We start from the raw sequence: 16,217 nt of genomic DNA on the forward strand, positions 1-16,217 counted from the left end.
GGCGGGTTTGTGCAGCTTACACACTTTGGGACCATGCAGGATGCTTTAGTGGGGTTAGCATTGCTTTTGGCTTTGTATGTGGAGCTGCATTGTGGGTGTTATAGGTCATTGTGTTTCCTTGCAGGGGTGGGTGGCTGTGCACAGGGGGAGGGATGTGGGCCTGTTAGTGAGTTTGTGGGCATGCAGGGGTGGTGGATTCAGCGCCTGTGGGCTCGGTGGGGTGTTGGTCCTGGTGGATGTTGGAGGGGTGGGGTGGTGCATGCATTCTATGTGTGATGGATATGGGGTAAATGTAGATGACTTACCCGAGACCATTCCTCCAGTGAGTCCAGTGAGTCCCTCAGGGTGCAGGATGGCCTCTACCTTTTCCTCCCAGTCAGTGTAGTCGTGTGGTGTTGGTGGAGGTCCTTCCCCAGTCTTCTGGACTGCAATGTGGTGCCTGGATGCCATGGCCCTGACCTTCCACCGCAGGCCATTCCATCTCTTGCGGATGTCGTCCCTGGTGCGTTGATGGTGTCCCACTACATTGACCCTGTTGACAATGGTCTGCCATAGCTCCATCTTCCTGGTAATGGGTGTGTGCTGCACCTGATCCCCAAATAGTTGTGGCTCTACCTTCAGGATCTCGTCCACCATGGTCCTTAGCTCCCTTTCTGTGAAGCGTGGATGTTTGGGAGGGCTGACATGGTGAGTGTGGTGAATGGTGTCTGGGGTGGAATCTCGGTTTGGGTGCTCTTCTGTGGTTGGGTGTGAGTCTTGTGGATTGTGGCATTCGGGGTCTGCTTCTGGTGGTCTCTGTCTTCGTTGGCCTACTTTCGTTGCAAAGGATTGTGGGGTGTGTCTGTGAGTGTTTTTATAGTGTTGTGGATGTGTGTCGGGTGTGTGGCCTTCTAACTTCTCCAATATGTGCACTTCTTACTGTTGGGTCCACTTGCCACCCGTGGCGGTCTGCACCGTCAATGGTCGTTCGGCTTCCACTGACCACCAAGGTGATCTGTGCATCATTATTTGGAGGGCGCGATGTGGGTGTGCTTGGCAGTGGCGGGGTGGGAGGTCCAGCATTTCTGCCGACAGGGTCCTGGTGGAGACTGGTGATTTTTGTCAGAATATGAGTTTTGGCTCATTATATGGTGGGTGTATGTTCACCGCCAATGGCGGTCTTCTGTTCACTGTCGCCACGGCGGTCAGCGGTGTTTACCGCCGTGTTCATAATGACCACCTTAATCTCCCCTTGCTACCAAAATGTAATGTGTTCTTGTCTAATGTAACTGGTGCTCATGTAAAGCTCTGCAATACCTGTGTATCAAGTTCGTGCTAACTGAACTCTATTTGAAGAGGCCCATTTTTCACCTCTTTATCTCTGCAAGGTCGATGCAAATGAATTTTAGCAATTTTGTTAAGAATATCATCTGCTTTGCAGTGCTAGAAAATGGCAGAACCTGTATCACCAAGCACTATATAAGAAAAATGCATAAATTCCCAGACTGGCCAAACACGCACCAGACAAATACCCCTAGGGAAGAGGATGTGGGTAAGGACCAGAGCTACCATCTTTAGAGCTGGGGAACACGGTTCAAGTATCAGCCCCGGCTCGACATCCTGTAATTCTGGGCACATCACTTAATCTCCCCTTGCTACCAAAAATGAATGTGTTCTTGTATAATGTAATCGGTGCTCATGTAAAGGGCTGAAATACCTTTGTATCAAGTTTGTGCTATATAAAACTGTGAAAAATAAAAAATAATGCGCTCCAAAACCTTTGTGTTGAGTTCGCGCTACATAAAACTGCAAAAAATAAATAATCCTGACATAGCTTTTTCATCTCTGCAAGGTTGATGCATATGAATTATAGAGATTTTGTTAAGAATGACACCTGCTGTACAGCGCTATGGAATGGCAGAACTTGCATTACCAAGCACTACATAAAAAAAACAAGTTATTCCCAAACTGCCCCAACATGCTCCAGACAAAAAAACCTACAGGAAAGGATGTGGTGTAAGGTCTAAAGCTACCGACTTTGGAGCTGGGGAACACGATTCGAGTCTTGGCGCCAGCTCAACATCCTGTGATTCTGGGCAAACCACATACTCTCTCTTTGCTACCAAAAAATATGTGTTCTTGTGTGATGTAACCGGTGCTCATGTAAAGGGCTAAAATACCTTTGTATCAAGTTTGCGCTATATAAAACTCCCCAAAAAATAAATAAATAAAGTGCTCCAATACCTTTGTGTTGAGTTTGCGGTACAAAAAAAACGCAAAAAAAAAACCCACCTCAGCAGACATAACAAAGAAACAGCAAGATGCCCAAAACCAAGGAAGGTGAAGAAATAATATACTGCCGTCAGCAAGGCAAAAGAAAAAATACTGTGCCACACTAAGGTACCTTACCAATTGTACAATAATCTATGTAACAGGGTCATCCTCAAGGTGGGACAAATGTAAAGCATTTACCAATGACATCACAAAATGTTTGAAAGGCAGGCCCAGTAATGAATTAAAGTGATGGGCTTGAGATGGGTGTGGTTAAAGCCCTCAGAAGAGATTACAACGTGTCGAGAAGAGCTGTGAATGCACTCTGCTATGCTCGACCTAAAAAAGAGTGAAGAATGAATGAGATACACGAGTAGTCTGTGTTCTGGGTGACATGATTTTAAAATATTGAAGTATGGGTGAGATATGCTAATCACTTGGGGTATGAGCAGATATGTTTGAAAGACTAAGTATGAAGCTGATATGCGATGAGACTGTAGTACGGTTAAAAATGCTTTAAGACTAAGGCCCTCATTATGAACTCGGCAGGGAAAACCAGCAGAGTTCGGCGCTGGCAGTCAAAAAAAGACCGCCAGCGCACAGAACCCCCCGGTCGGCCACATAAAGATCATTCAGCTTGGCCGGCGGGGGTCGAAAACAATGTTTCTGCCCGCCGGCCCAGCTGAATGCAGGGCCTGAACATTGACGCCGGCTCCATGTATCAGTGCGGCGGGTGCAGCAGCACCCATCATGCATTTCACTGCCCGTAAATAGGGCAGTGAAATGCGCGACGGGGCTGTGCATGGGGCCCCTGCACAGCCCATGCCAAGTGCATGGGCAGTGCAGGGGATGCTAGGGGGGCCCGAGTCACCCATTCCGCTAGCCTTTCCCTGGCAGGGTGAACCGCCATGGAAAGGCTGGTGGAACCTGACACATTATCCGGCGGGCAGCGCTGCTTGCAGTGCTTCCCAGTCGGATATGTAACTCCGCCACCGCCAGGCTGCCTGATGACGGAAGCCTGGCGGTGGAGGAGTTACAAAAGTGGTAGTTCTGCTACGTTTATTAAATGGCGGTCTGGACCACCATGCCGGTGGCACCGCCACCACCGGCATGGCGGCCCAGACCGCCATGTTCGTAATGAGGGCCTGAATATGAGAATGATTTGTGAAATGGTTGCAGTATGTGGAAGATATATGTGAATAAAAACAAAGGGCCTTTGTGAGAGAGATTTGATGGCTTAGTGAATGAGAAAAAGAGAGTGAGAGACAGAAAGCAAAGGGAGGGAAAGTGTGTGTGTGTGTTTGTGTGTCTGTCTGCGTAATGGACAATCCTTCGGGAGTCATAGTGGGAATGCCATTGTCTGAAGGACTGGGGCCTTGGTAATTGTAAATGATTTGATGGCCCTATCATAACTGGTACGCTTTAACTTACCTTTAATTTTTTTATTCTTTCACTTACACATTTCTCCTCTTGTCTCTAATTCTCTTGCCTTCCCGCCCTATTTTTATGTTTTCGATGCCTATAGTATAGTAATTTATTCTCCTGCTTTTTAAAATTAGTCATTCAAAGAACAATTGAGGTGAGCCCTGGTAATATTCTTTTAAGAGAGGACTTCAATCTAATCATTAACTTGCTATAAGACAGATGATGAAAATCCAAATATTATTCTCAGACGACAAGAGTGGGTTACTAACATCACTAAGGCCTTCATTATGAATTACCTCTTAAGGGGATGTGGCTGATAAGCCAAAAAAGGAGCACGTGTGAACCTGTTGCTCCACCCCGACCCTTTCCTTCTCCTGCGCCATCAGGCACCAGGTGACTATTTGGACCTGGCCCACAGCCCACCATTAAAGGCAGCTTCCTAAGGATGCTCTGAGGCAACTGACAATGCCATTGCTGCCATATAAAAGGCTGGCCAGACCGACAGATCCCCGGCGGACCGATGCATAAGATGGCGCTCGGCGCCAGACGCTGCTCCTGTAGCTGACGCGTGCGGACAGCAATGTGGCTCCGCCAGTGGAGGGTGATTTGCACATGCAGTGCACCCCCCTGAGCTCCACTGAAAGGAACTGACAGCAGGTAACCTACACTGGTCAGAGTAGAGAGTCACTCAAACCGATCGGATCTGCTCTTAATGGGAGACAAGAGAAATTAGAGCCCAGATTGGAGTCCGGCACAAATGAGTGAAGCCACGGTGCGGCAGTGGTGAGCTCGGCTATCCCCTTGCTGTGAGCAGACCCCTGGGGGAGAGGCCATTGGAACCTGGCCGAGAGCACCGGACAGGTGGGGCATTTCCCCTGATGGTCACCAGTCCTAGGAAGTTGCCGGCGAGGATGTAATACTGCCTCCATATTGCTCAGCAGGTCCAGGACAGACTGTCGACAAGCCTCTTGCAACGCACAGGTAGAGAGACACATGAATGGCCTTGGCTGAGTCTCAACTGGGGAAGCTGAATGTGGCACTTCTCTGTGACGCATTGATTGCCCCCGGTACTTAGGCTGAAGTATGGGAAAACCAGGACACCTCCGGGCCTTCTTTGGAGCCAGGCGCAGGCACCAGGACAGCTGAGTAGAGATGGCACGGAGGCCGCACCTTAAGTGGCGGAAATTGCAGATAGATTAGGCCTGCTGACTGAGAGGACCGGAAAGAATTTGGAGTGGGGGGGTACAGGGGCCCCAGAGGCTGTGGATTACAGTCACCTCAGCCACAAACATTAAGAGGGTAGTTGATTGACGACCTTGCCCAATTGAGCCTGCGATGGAGCCCCAGCTGGTGAATTGATGGTTTGCAGGGCCCAAACAAGCCAAGACTTGAGACTGCAGGCCCACCCACAATGAGCGGTTCTGGATCGACTGGTCCTTCCTGGACTGGGACCTGCCTCGTCTTCTGCAGAGAAACGTATCTACAGGAGTCCGCTGCTGGGGGATTGCCCCTTCCCCATAAAAACGGACTCTGAGATACTGCTGCACTTGACTCGTATAACCTGGGGGCTAGTGTCTCTACACTCTGTAAAGCCTCCACTAATCCAACATTATGGGGAAACCAAAGACTATGGCGGCGAGTGCCCAGTCTGGACCGGGGGGGTCCTCCCAACTCCCAGCCACATATCCTGTCAACGCCGCAGCTGCTTGCGTTCTAGGGCCCGCCCCACTCAAGTTGTGCTCTCTGTTATGGGTCTCCCCTGCACCTGTGAAGGAGTTGTGTGCTGTGGACAAAGGCGTGGGTATCGTTCGGCATGCTGGTGGTTGCAATTCCCTACATACTGTAATATTCTGTATTGCACATGCTTTGTTTCAATGCTTGTTTGTGCCTCCGACGTTTCCAGGGGTGTTGCTCCTGTGCTCGCAGGTATCTTTCTCTTGCAGAGACTACGGCCCATATTTATACTTTTTTAGCGCCGCATTTGCGCCTCTTTTTGACGCAAAAGCAGCGGTTTGCGCTGCTTTTGCGTAAAAAAATTACGCAAATGCGCCGCTAAAAAAGTATAAATATGGGTCTACATTTCTCACCTGCCCTTGGCAGCCATCTTGGGTGTGGCCCAGGCCTCTATAAGCAGCCCACCCTTGGGGAGCTGCTCGCTATTCTTTGGGTTCCAGGCAGTGCAGGAGCTCTGAGCTTCCTCTTATGTTTCCATTGGCAGCCCTGGGGGATTCCTTGGAAAAAAGCACCTGTTCCCTCTGGTTCCTCTCAGCACACAAACATTACCCTGACCGTTCCCACTCAGCTACCCTTGGTCACCCAGTAGCATTTTTCTGAGGACTCAGCCAAAGTACACATTTTTCTGGCCCAGGTGGAGTTACACTTTGCATGTCGTCCAAGTGCCTTCACAAACCCACAATCTTTCATAGCCTTTCCCATCTCCTATCTGTCAGGGGATGCTGCTTCTTGGGCTGTACCATTGGTGTGCCAAAACAGTCCTTTGTTATTCAATTGGAAGCTATTCGTTCAAGAATGTGAAAAGGTGTTTGACCGTCGGGCAGCCACTTTGTCTGGCGATCAGCAATTGTTGGATTTAAGACAAGGAAGTCAGGATCTGGTATCATACTTAACTCTATTCAATAGACCTGTAGCATAAACATCTTGATCTGAGAAGTGGTGAGCATGGTTTTATCAAGGCTTGAAAGACAACGTAAAGGGTATTCTAGCTCAAATCAACCCTCAGCCTACTACATGTTCAGATCTCATAAATCTTACCTCATGGTTAGACCGCCGCCTTTCAGAGAGAAAAGAGGAAACAAAGAGACCAGAGAAAACAGTGTGGTGGTTTGACAGAAACAAGGCCCTCCACAGTAACCTCTGAGAGCAATGTAGAACCAATGGAAATTGGGACAATTCATCAACCCTTGACAAAGGAGGAAAAGGAACTGTGACGTAAAAATGGTCAGTCCGTACTGTGGTAAAAAAAAATATTTTGTGAAAAGAATGCCCAGACAAACCGCGAAATAAAACTCCCCCACCAAAAAATGCTGTGGCCAGTGTGGAAACAGGAGAGGTATCTAACAAGCCCACGTGGTAATGGGTGCAGTTTCTATCCCTTCCAAGGTTGCAGATCCTTATCCTCAGGTCAAAATAATGCATTTTTATGTAACTTTGGATCGCCAAATCACCAGTCAAATCCATACAGTGGGGGTTCTCATTAACTCGGGTGCAACCAGAAACATTATTGATTAACAGACAGCACAACAATTAAAGATCCCTTGTGTTAAAAAGAAAAATCCTGAAGTGGTGCAAAGGTTTGTCAGAAGGTCCAGTAACATAACAAACTGTCAAAGTACTTTTAGTGTGTCATGATCAAGAAACTCATGAAAGTCACTCAGAACACATGATCCTAGATATCATTAAAGCCCCACAGTACGGATTCATCTTAGGGCTACCCTTTTTAACCCTACATAACCCTCTCATAGACTGGAAAAAAAGGTCCAGTTTACCTCCTCTTTTTGCCAAAGTGAACGTGTCCATCACTCACCTGTCCAAGCTCTACAGATCGCTACTCCGCATAAAAAGGGACTGTACTACCACACCAATATACTCATTTTGTGGATGTATTCGATGAAAAAGGTGCAGAAGAACTACCACCACACAGGCCGTATGACTGCTAGATTGACTTGTTACCTGGAGTTGCCATTCTTTGTCACCAAAGCCAATGCATTTGTTTAGATTAAAGAGCACTGAACAAGATCACAGTAAAGAATATGTATCCACTGCCTCTAAATCCAGTCCTCTTCGATCAAGTAAAATCAGCAGTTATCTATACTAAGTTGGACTTGTTAGGGGAATACCACCTAGTATGGTTGCAGTCCGGGGATGAATGGAATACAACCTTTAAGACTTGTTGCAGTTTATATGAATACACAGTTATGCCATTTGGACTGGGTAATGCAACATCCCCGTTTCAGTATTTTCTGAACAATGTCTTAAGGGAATATGTGGATTTGTTTGCAATCGTCTAAATAGATGATATACTCTTTTGTTTAGACAATGAAAAGTCCTGTGAAAGATGTTAAAAAGCTCTCCGAAAGCACTATGGCCTTCATTACAACCCTGGTGGTCAAAGACTGCCAGGGCTGTTTTGGAGTTTGTACTGCCAACAGGCTGGCGGTACAAACTCGGGTATTACGACCGCAGCGGAAGCACCACGGTCGCACCGCCGGGACCGGCGGTTTTACCGCCACTTTTGTCACGGCGGTTGTAATCCCCCAGGGCAGCGCTGCTTGCAGCGCTGCCCAGGGGATTACGAGTCCCCCTCCCGCCAGCCTTTTCATGGCGGTATGAACCGTCATGAAAAGGCTGGCGGAAAGGGGAGTCGCAGGCCCCTGGGGGCCCCTGCACTGCCCATGCCACTGGCATGGGCAGTGCAGGGGCCCCCTGCCATGGCCCTATGGAGCTTTTCAATGTTTGCCTAGCAACTGCACCCGTCGCACAGCCGCCGCAACACCGCCGGCTCCATTTGGAGCCGGCTCCCGTGTTGCGGCCGAGATCCCTGCTGGGCCGGCAGGCGGAAACCAGGTTTTCCGCCCGCCCGCCCAGCGGGGTTGTCCAAATAGACCCCGCGGGAGTGCGGCCGCATTGGCTGAAACCACCAGCCGGCATGGCGGGCCAACCCGCCATATTCTGAACAGAGTGAGGGCCGCCGATGGCCTCCAGGCAGCCTGGCGGTGAATGGAAACACTATCCGCCAGGGTAGCTGCGCTACCCTGCGGATAATGTTCCCATTTCCACCAGCCTTTTCCTGGCAGGTTCACCCGCCAGGGAAAGGCTGGCGGAGGGGATACCCCGGGGCACCCCTGGGGGCCCCTGCACTGCCCATGCACTTTGCATGGGCAGTGCAGTGCAGGGGCCCTGGTGCAGTGCCCCTTAGCGCAGGTCACTGCCCAATTTTCAGGAAGTGATCTGCGTGACGGGAGAAATCGCACGTGCTGCATAGAGGCACTGACATGGAGCCGCCGTCAATGTCCCGGCTGGGCCTTTCTGTGGGCCGGCAGGCGGAAACAATATTTCCGCCCACCGGCCCACAGAAATGTTCATTATGTGGCCAGCAGGGTTCCGGGGTCACTGGTGGTCAGTGTTTTGACCGCCAGCATGAACACGGCGGTTGTTACCGCCATGTTCACAATGACCGCCTATGTTTCCCAGCTGCTCTTGGCAGCCATCTTGGGTGTGACCCAGGGCTACATAAGCAACCCCGCCCTTAGGGAGCTGCTCACTATTCTGCAGGTTAAAATCAGGGTAGGAACTCTGAGTTTACGCTTTTGTTTCCAGTGGTGGTCAGGCGGCTTTAGGGGATTCCTTCCTTGCTCTCTAGTAGCACTTTTGCTCCTGCTCTAGAAAGCACCTGTCTTCCCGCAGTCTGCTCCAGTCTTCGCACTGTCTTGTGCACCCTCTGTCCAAAAGGTACTGTCCTCGCTGTCTCTTATTGTCAGCCACATTTTAGTAGCAGCAGACCCCCTGATATTCAGAGCAGGCCATGCTCTGAGTGGTAAGCCCCATTTTGGGAATGCGCTCTCTCCCTCTTTCATACTATTGCTAAGGGTCCCACAATTTATTGTCATTGCAGTGTCCCATCGTAATTGTGTGAAGAGTGCATTAATATTTGATGTGGCTCAAGACCCATTTTCCTTTGCAGGCAAACTCACAGGACATTTTCACAGAGCACTTTGGGATAATAGAACTGTGCACTTGATTTGCATTTGGTATAGTGTTTCCTTCATAATCTGCAAGCAACATTTGGTATAGTGTTTCCTACATAATCTGCAAGCATTTATTGCAAAGCATATGTGATGCTATAAGCCCACAAGCAGCATTACTAATATGTGCATGAGAAGGATCATGTCATGCTATAAAATGTGCAAGTGGAAAAGAACTTGAGACATAAACTGATCTTGAAGGTTACTAAATTTATTGTTATTTCTATGTTGTTGATTAACCTTTCGTTTTCAGATCTCTTTCCCCACAGCCCCCTTCCTCTCACCTGGCCTCTCTAATCCTCAGAGCTCTAAGAGCATACTGAGTTGGAGCTGCTTGGAGGTGGGCCTGAAATCTCATTGTGCAGATCCTGAGGAAGATGGCAACTGTTACAGATCCTGAGCGATCCCACGCCACTTCTGCCTCCACCCATCTACAACTGGACAAGATTCTCACTGAAATAGTGGATACTTAAGTCAGCCTCCAACAAGACATTAGCACAGTATCGGTAGGCCTTGGCCTCTTGCAAGCTGAACACTGCAAGCTGGTGGACTGAGTTAAATAGGTGGAAACCACCACTGGAGTATTGTAGCCAAACCACCAAACACTGTCTCATCAAATGGATGACCTGACTGACAGAATATGCATCTTAGAACACAGGGATGAAGACACGGAAGGCCAAAATTGCCAGAATAACATCAGAGCAGTTGGATTGCCTGAGGGTACAGAACGAGGAGATATGGTGGCATGCCTCAAATGATGGCTCGAAATTGAAGTTGTCCCGAACAATGTTACCCCTTTCCAGTGATGGCATGGCTGTTACATTACAAAGACAGAGACATCATACTCCAGAAGTCTCCTACACAGTGGACAACAGTAAGCTATCTGTGTTCCCTTACGTCACAGCAGCAGTGTCAGCCAAACGTGCTTCCTTTCTGGAAGTAACGAAGGCCCTCAGAGAGGAAGGCTTGTGATACTCCCTGATATTAACTGCTAAGTTCAGAGTCATATTCAATGGCACAATGCATTTTTGTGAGCATCCTGGCATGGCCTGGGAAGGGTTGGAGGCTTACAAAGCAGTATTAGCCTTGCCAGTGGCTTCAGGCAACTTGCCATTGAAGAAGCCTTCCCCTTTACAAACCGAACAGGAAAGAGCGGCTACCCTCCAGGTGGTTGCTGAGATCATGGCTATTCAAGGGTCTCACTATGAAACTGGCACTCCCTAGGACTGAAGAGCTATGATCTCAGAATCTGGCACCTCTCTCGTGGATGGTGCCACCCTGCCCTTGATGACTCTGCAGTCAGTGGGCGACCTGATCTGAAGGGCGGAGGAACTTCCAGGAAGACCGACCATCAGAAGTGAATTGGGGAACATGTATCCTTTGCTATTGGGTGGAGGGCTGTAGGAATTCTAAGCCCTGGGAAGTTATCTGTAAGTATTCCTATTGGTCATTCTGTGACTTTGGGCTGAGGTGCCAGGGGGACAATGGCAACCAGGCAAGCATTTAGCTGGAATCTCAGACAATAATTGACTGTGAGGCTGGTGCAGACACAGTCATGCCTACATTCCATGGCCTGCCCCTCACAGATTGGCCCATGCCAGACACCTGGAGGTGGCATCCTATTGACAATGTTTTCATGTTACAGGTTTGGGTGGCCAGCCGTTGCTGGACTGCTCTTGGGTAAGGGAGTTTATAGTTGGAGGTTTTACAGTTTGTCCCAGGGGTTGCACTGTTGTCTGCTGTGGGGAAGGCGACCATTGACTGGGGTCCCGGGGGTGCATGAGAGGTATATCTAATATTTGGTTAGATGCAAGATCATTGTCACATGTTATCATTTCTGATTTGAAATATCAGAGGGTTGGGTTCAGCATCTAAATGCCATAATATTCAGAGATACCTGAGGCGTAGGAGAGTACAGGTGGCTGTGTTGCAGAAGACTCACTTTTGATGGGGAGACTGAGCTCTTCAGATGTTGGTAGCAAAGTCAACTGTATGCCAACTCTGATTCAGCTTTCTCAATGGGGTGCACTTATTTGGATAAGGGCAGGCATGCCCTTTGAGCTTATCCACTCCACCATTGACAAAGGGTGATGCTATGTCCTGCTTAAGGGTAGACTGCTGCGTACAGAAATCACACTGGGAAGCATTTATGCTCCCAACCAGGATCAGATGACTTTCTTCCTCTCTCTTTCAGCTGTGTTGGTACCCCTGGTTATAGATGACCTTTTACTCGGGGGGATTTTAATTGTGTAGCTGATATACTACTTGACCGCTCCACTCTCCCACTACCAAGTACAACACCATATAGGATGGTTGACAGCTTTAGGGATGGCTGGATAAATGGGGATTGTCAGATTTTTGGAGGACACACCACTCTAGCCCAGATGACCCATCAGGATATGCAGGCTACTCCTCAGCTCCCTTTGTGTCACTGTCTAATGGAGATTCAAAACCAGCCCAACTATCAGTCTGACCCAGGCAGGGAATACACAGGCAGACAGAGACACAGAATTTGTTAAGCAATAAAATGCCCACTTTCTAAAAGTGTCATTTTCAAACAGACAACTTGAAAACCATCTTTACCAAAAGATGTATTTTTAAATTGTGAGTTCAGAGACCCCACACTCCAAATCTCTATCTGCTCCCAAAGGGAAACTATACTTAAAAGTTATTTAAAGGCAGTCCCCATGTTAACCTATGTTAACCTTAGACCTTGCAACAGTATTTCACTATTAGGACATGTAAATCACATAATTACATGTCCCACCTTTAACATACACTGCACCCTGCCCAAGGGGCTATTTAGGGCCTACCTTAGCGGTGCCTTACATGTATAAAAAGGGAAGGTGTGAGTCTGCAAGTGGGGACACTTGCCATGTCGAATTGGCAGGTTAAAACTGCACACACAGACACTGCATTGGCAGGCCTGAGCCATGTTCACAAGGCTACTCATGTGGGTGTCACAATCAGTGCTGCAGGCCCACTAGTAACATTTGATTTACAGGCACTGGGTACCTCTAGTTCTCTTTACTAGAAACGTACTAGTAAAATCAAATATGCCAATCATGGCAAAACCAATTACACACACAATTTACACAGGGAGCACTTGCACCTTAGCACTGGCCAGCAGTGGTAAAGTGCCCAGAGTACCAAAACCAGCAAAAACAAAGTCCAGCACACAGTCAAAACACAGGAAGCAGAGGCAAAAAGACAGGGGAGACCATGGCAAGTATGCCAGGTCTAACAGTACGTATATATATATATATATATATATATATATATATATATATATATATATATATATATATTTGTATGCATGTTTGTATGTATGTGTGTGTATATATACACATATCTATCTCTCTCTCTATATATATATATATATATATATATATATATATATATATATTCGATGAAAAAACAAAGGTTACAGGGATGTTATAGTTAGGTTCTGAATTTACTAGTACAAAACCCTGGAAATTCAGCAGTTATAGTTAGAGTTTTTTCAAGTAACTATAACTCACACACTAAGATAACAATAACTCTCAGCTTTTTCTTAAAAATGTGGCTGCTAATGTTTCATTTATAGTTTTGAGGACGTTATAGATGTTGTCATGACTGCTGTAATATTTAGGGTAATTAGCAGTGCATGGCAAGGGCACAATTTATAGTTACCTTAGAGTGTGAGCTATAGTTACTTGAAAGAACTCTAACTATAACTGCTGCATTTCTATGGCTTAGGGTAGTTTTTTTAGTGAATTTCTAAGGTTTTTTAAATTCTATTTCCTAACTATAACGTCCCTGTAACCTTTGTTTTTTTTTGTGAATTTCTACAGTTTTTTTTAACATAAAGTAATTTTCATTACTATACGTTAATCCAACGACTGCTGCACACAGCCTTTAGCCATCCACAGCGGCGGTTGGCTGCAGAGCCTGAGGCCAACCTCTCTATGTTTGACAGCTCTCCCTCGCTGCGAGCAGAGTGTTTGCTATGACTTGGCGGCAGCTGTCAAAGCTGCCGCCAAGCCGCAACAAACAGCTATGTCCAGATGGTGAGCACCCCGGGAAAGAGCAGGAGCCGGACCTAAGGGGGTGGTGGTCCCCAAGACCATCATTGGCTCTGTGAGGGGGACTAGGCGGCCCCCCTTCAACAAGCAGGTAGTTATAGTTAGGACCATGTTTCAATGTTTGACCTGCCTATATCTTTGGCACCATTTGATGAATCTTCACTAAAGTTTCCCAAAAAAAGTACCCCAGTGATTCTTGTTGTGCACAGAAAGTTTTAAGGTAATCCGTCAAGTGGGAATGGAGAAAAAGGGGGGTCAAAAAAGTTGTGTTTCCCATGTTAATTCCTGTGGGACTTTTATACACGACTACAGCTTGAACTGCTGGATGGAAGTACACCACATTTGTTAGGAAGCTAGCTTTTGGTATGCAGATTACACTTTCACTGATTTGGTGTAAATCTGTTCAGTAGTTTGTGAGAAATTTAAGGAAATCCAAATTTGTATATCTCTGGCCGTGAAGCCTTCGCAAATAAGGACAAGCTCATGCGAAAAAATGCACAACTTTGATTGGCTGCCAACATTTCACACAAGGAAGTGTTGGCAGCCATATTGGGACTCAGCTTCAGCACAGCAGGGTATGCACAGCAGTGTATATTACTCGGCTGCATTACTTATTCTGAGTAATCACTACAGAGTATGTAAGAGTGCTGAGGGGTATGCACTACAGTGTATATCCCTTGGCGCCCTTATGTAAGGGTGCCGAGGGTATATGCACTGTAAGTGCATTTGGTATTTGGCACTGTTGAGCATACCCCTCTGGCCCTTACATACTTTGCAGTGATTACTGCAGAGTATGTAAGGGCCCCAAGCGGCATGCACAGCAGTGCCAAATACCAAACACACTTACCGTGCATACCCTCAGCGCCGTTGCATTCTCTGCAGTAATCACTGCAGATTATGTAAGGGCAATGAGGGGTGTGCACTGTAAGTACATTTGGTATTTGGCAGCCCTATTTCTTAGCACAAAATGCATCTTTGCATCAATTCTAGGATGCAATGGAGCATTTTGCACTAAGGAAAAAGAGCCAAATGCCATGTCCGCCCACCACGGAATTCTAGGGAATCTTGTTGAATTTTCATGTAATTCCACAGATTTCTGTGTAACCAAATTTCACCAGTTTCTCCCACCTGATTGTCACTTCATTATTTTGCTTTTTTTGCTGTCCTTTCCAACTGTAATATATTTGTGTTGCCTTGTAATATATTAAAACCTTTAATCAGTTTTTAACACAATATCTGTATAAGCACGTCATGTGTTTTTGTGGGTGTAGTCAAAAGATTTGTCATTGGCAGGTAAGCAAAACTTGATGTTTGAACGCCCTTTTCTTCCAGACTTGCAAAAAGAGAGATCAGAGTAAATGTCTGACTAGTATCTAAATGCATTGTTGCTGCCTGTGATTTGCCAGTGATAACTCTGGCACACATGGTGGAGTCCTGTAGTCCCCTGCCATTGTTAATTCCCACCTCGCTACTGGCACAGATCTTCCTTTTACAATTAGTATAGCAATTTAAGAAAGACATACAACACTCCCACCTTGGCACAGGTTGGGGTTTCTGGGCTGGAAGACTTCACGCTTGCACAAAGACTCAAGCATCTTTGTAGTATGAAGGCATTGTGAAGTTTGTATTCCTGGTATTTGAATTTAAAACCCATTAAGCCCTTCGGCGCCATAGTCGTAATAGTTACGTCCATGGCTGCGCCTGTATGGCTCCATGGACGTTACCATTACGTCCATGTACCGGCCCTCGGGGGAAGCGCTAGTAATGCGCAGCTCATTTATTGGCTCTGGGTACCTAGGATTCTTGATGAACCTACAAGCCCTATATATCCCTGCAACCAGAAGAGTCCAGCAGGCGTAACAGTATATTGCTTTCAAAAATCTGACATTGCAGGAAAAAGTTACAGAGTAAAACGCAGAGATAAATTGCTTTTTTTTTCACCTCAATTTCAATATTTTTTTATTTCAGTTGTTATTTTCTGTAGGAAACCCTTGTAGGATCTACACAAATTACCCATTGCTGAATTCGGAATTGTGTCTACTTTTCAGAAATGTTTAGGTTTCTGGGATCCAGCATTGGTTTCACATTCATTTCTGTCACTGACTGGAAGGAGGCTGAAAGCACAAAACATCGTAAAAATGGGGTATGTCCCAGTAAAAAGCCAAAATTGTGTTGAAAAATTGGGCTTTCTGATTCAAGTCTGCCTTTCGTGAAAGCTGGGAAGCTGGTGATTTTAGCAACTCAATCCCTTTGCTGATGCTTTTTTCAGGGAAAAAACCACAAGACTTCTCCTGCAGCCCTTTTTCCCCATTTTTTTTTAAAAAACTAAAATTTCACTGTATTTTGGCTAATTTCTTGGTCTCCTTCAGGGGAACCCACAAAGTCTGGGTACCTCTAGAATCCCCAGGATATTGGAAAAACAGGATGCAAATTTAATGTGGCTAGCTTATGTGGACAAAAAGTTATGATGGCCTAAGCGTGAACTGCCCCAAATAGCCAAAAAAAGGCTTGCCACCTGAGGGGGAAAAGTCCTAGCAGCAAAGGGTTTAAACCATAAAACAATAATAACGTATAAATAATAAGTACCAGTTTTAAAACTTGTAAACGAAGTATATTCAATCATCATATGAAAGAATGCGAAAAGCTGACAGGTCAAAGCAAATCAACACACCATTCCTAAAAAGAAGCTATGCCATCATGTCTCTCAGGACTGCCC

Source organism: Pleurodeles waltl, chromosome 7, assembly GCF_031143425.1.
Source record: "Pleurodeles waltl isolate 20211129_DDA chromosome 7, aPleWal1.hap1.20221129, whole genome shotgun sequence".
Classification (NCBI taxonomy): Eukaryota; Metazoa; Chordata; class Amphibia; order Caudata; family Salamandridae; genus Pleurodeles; species Pleurodeles waltl.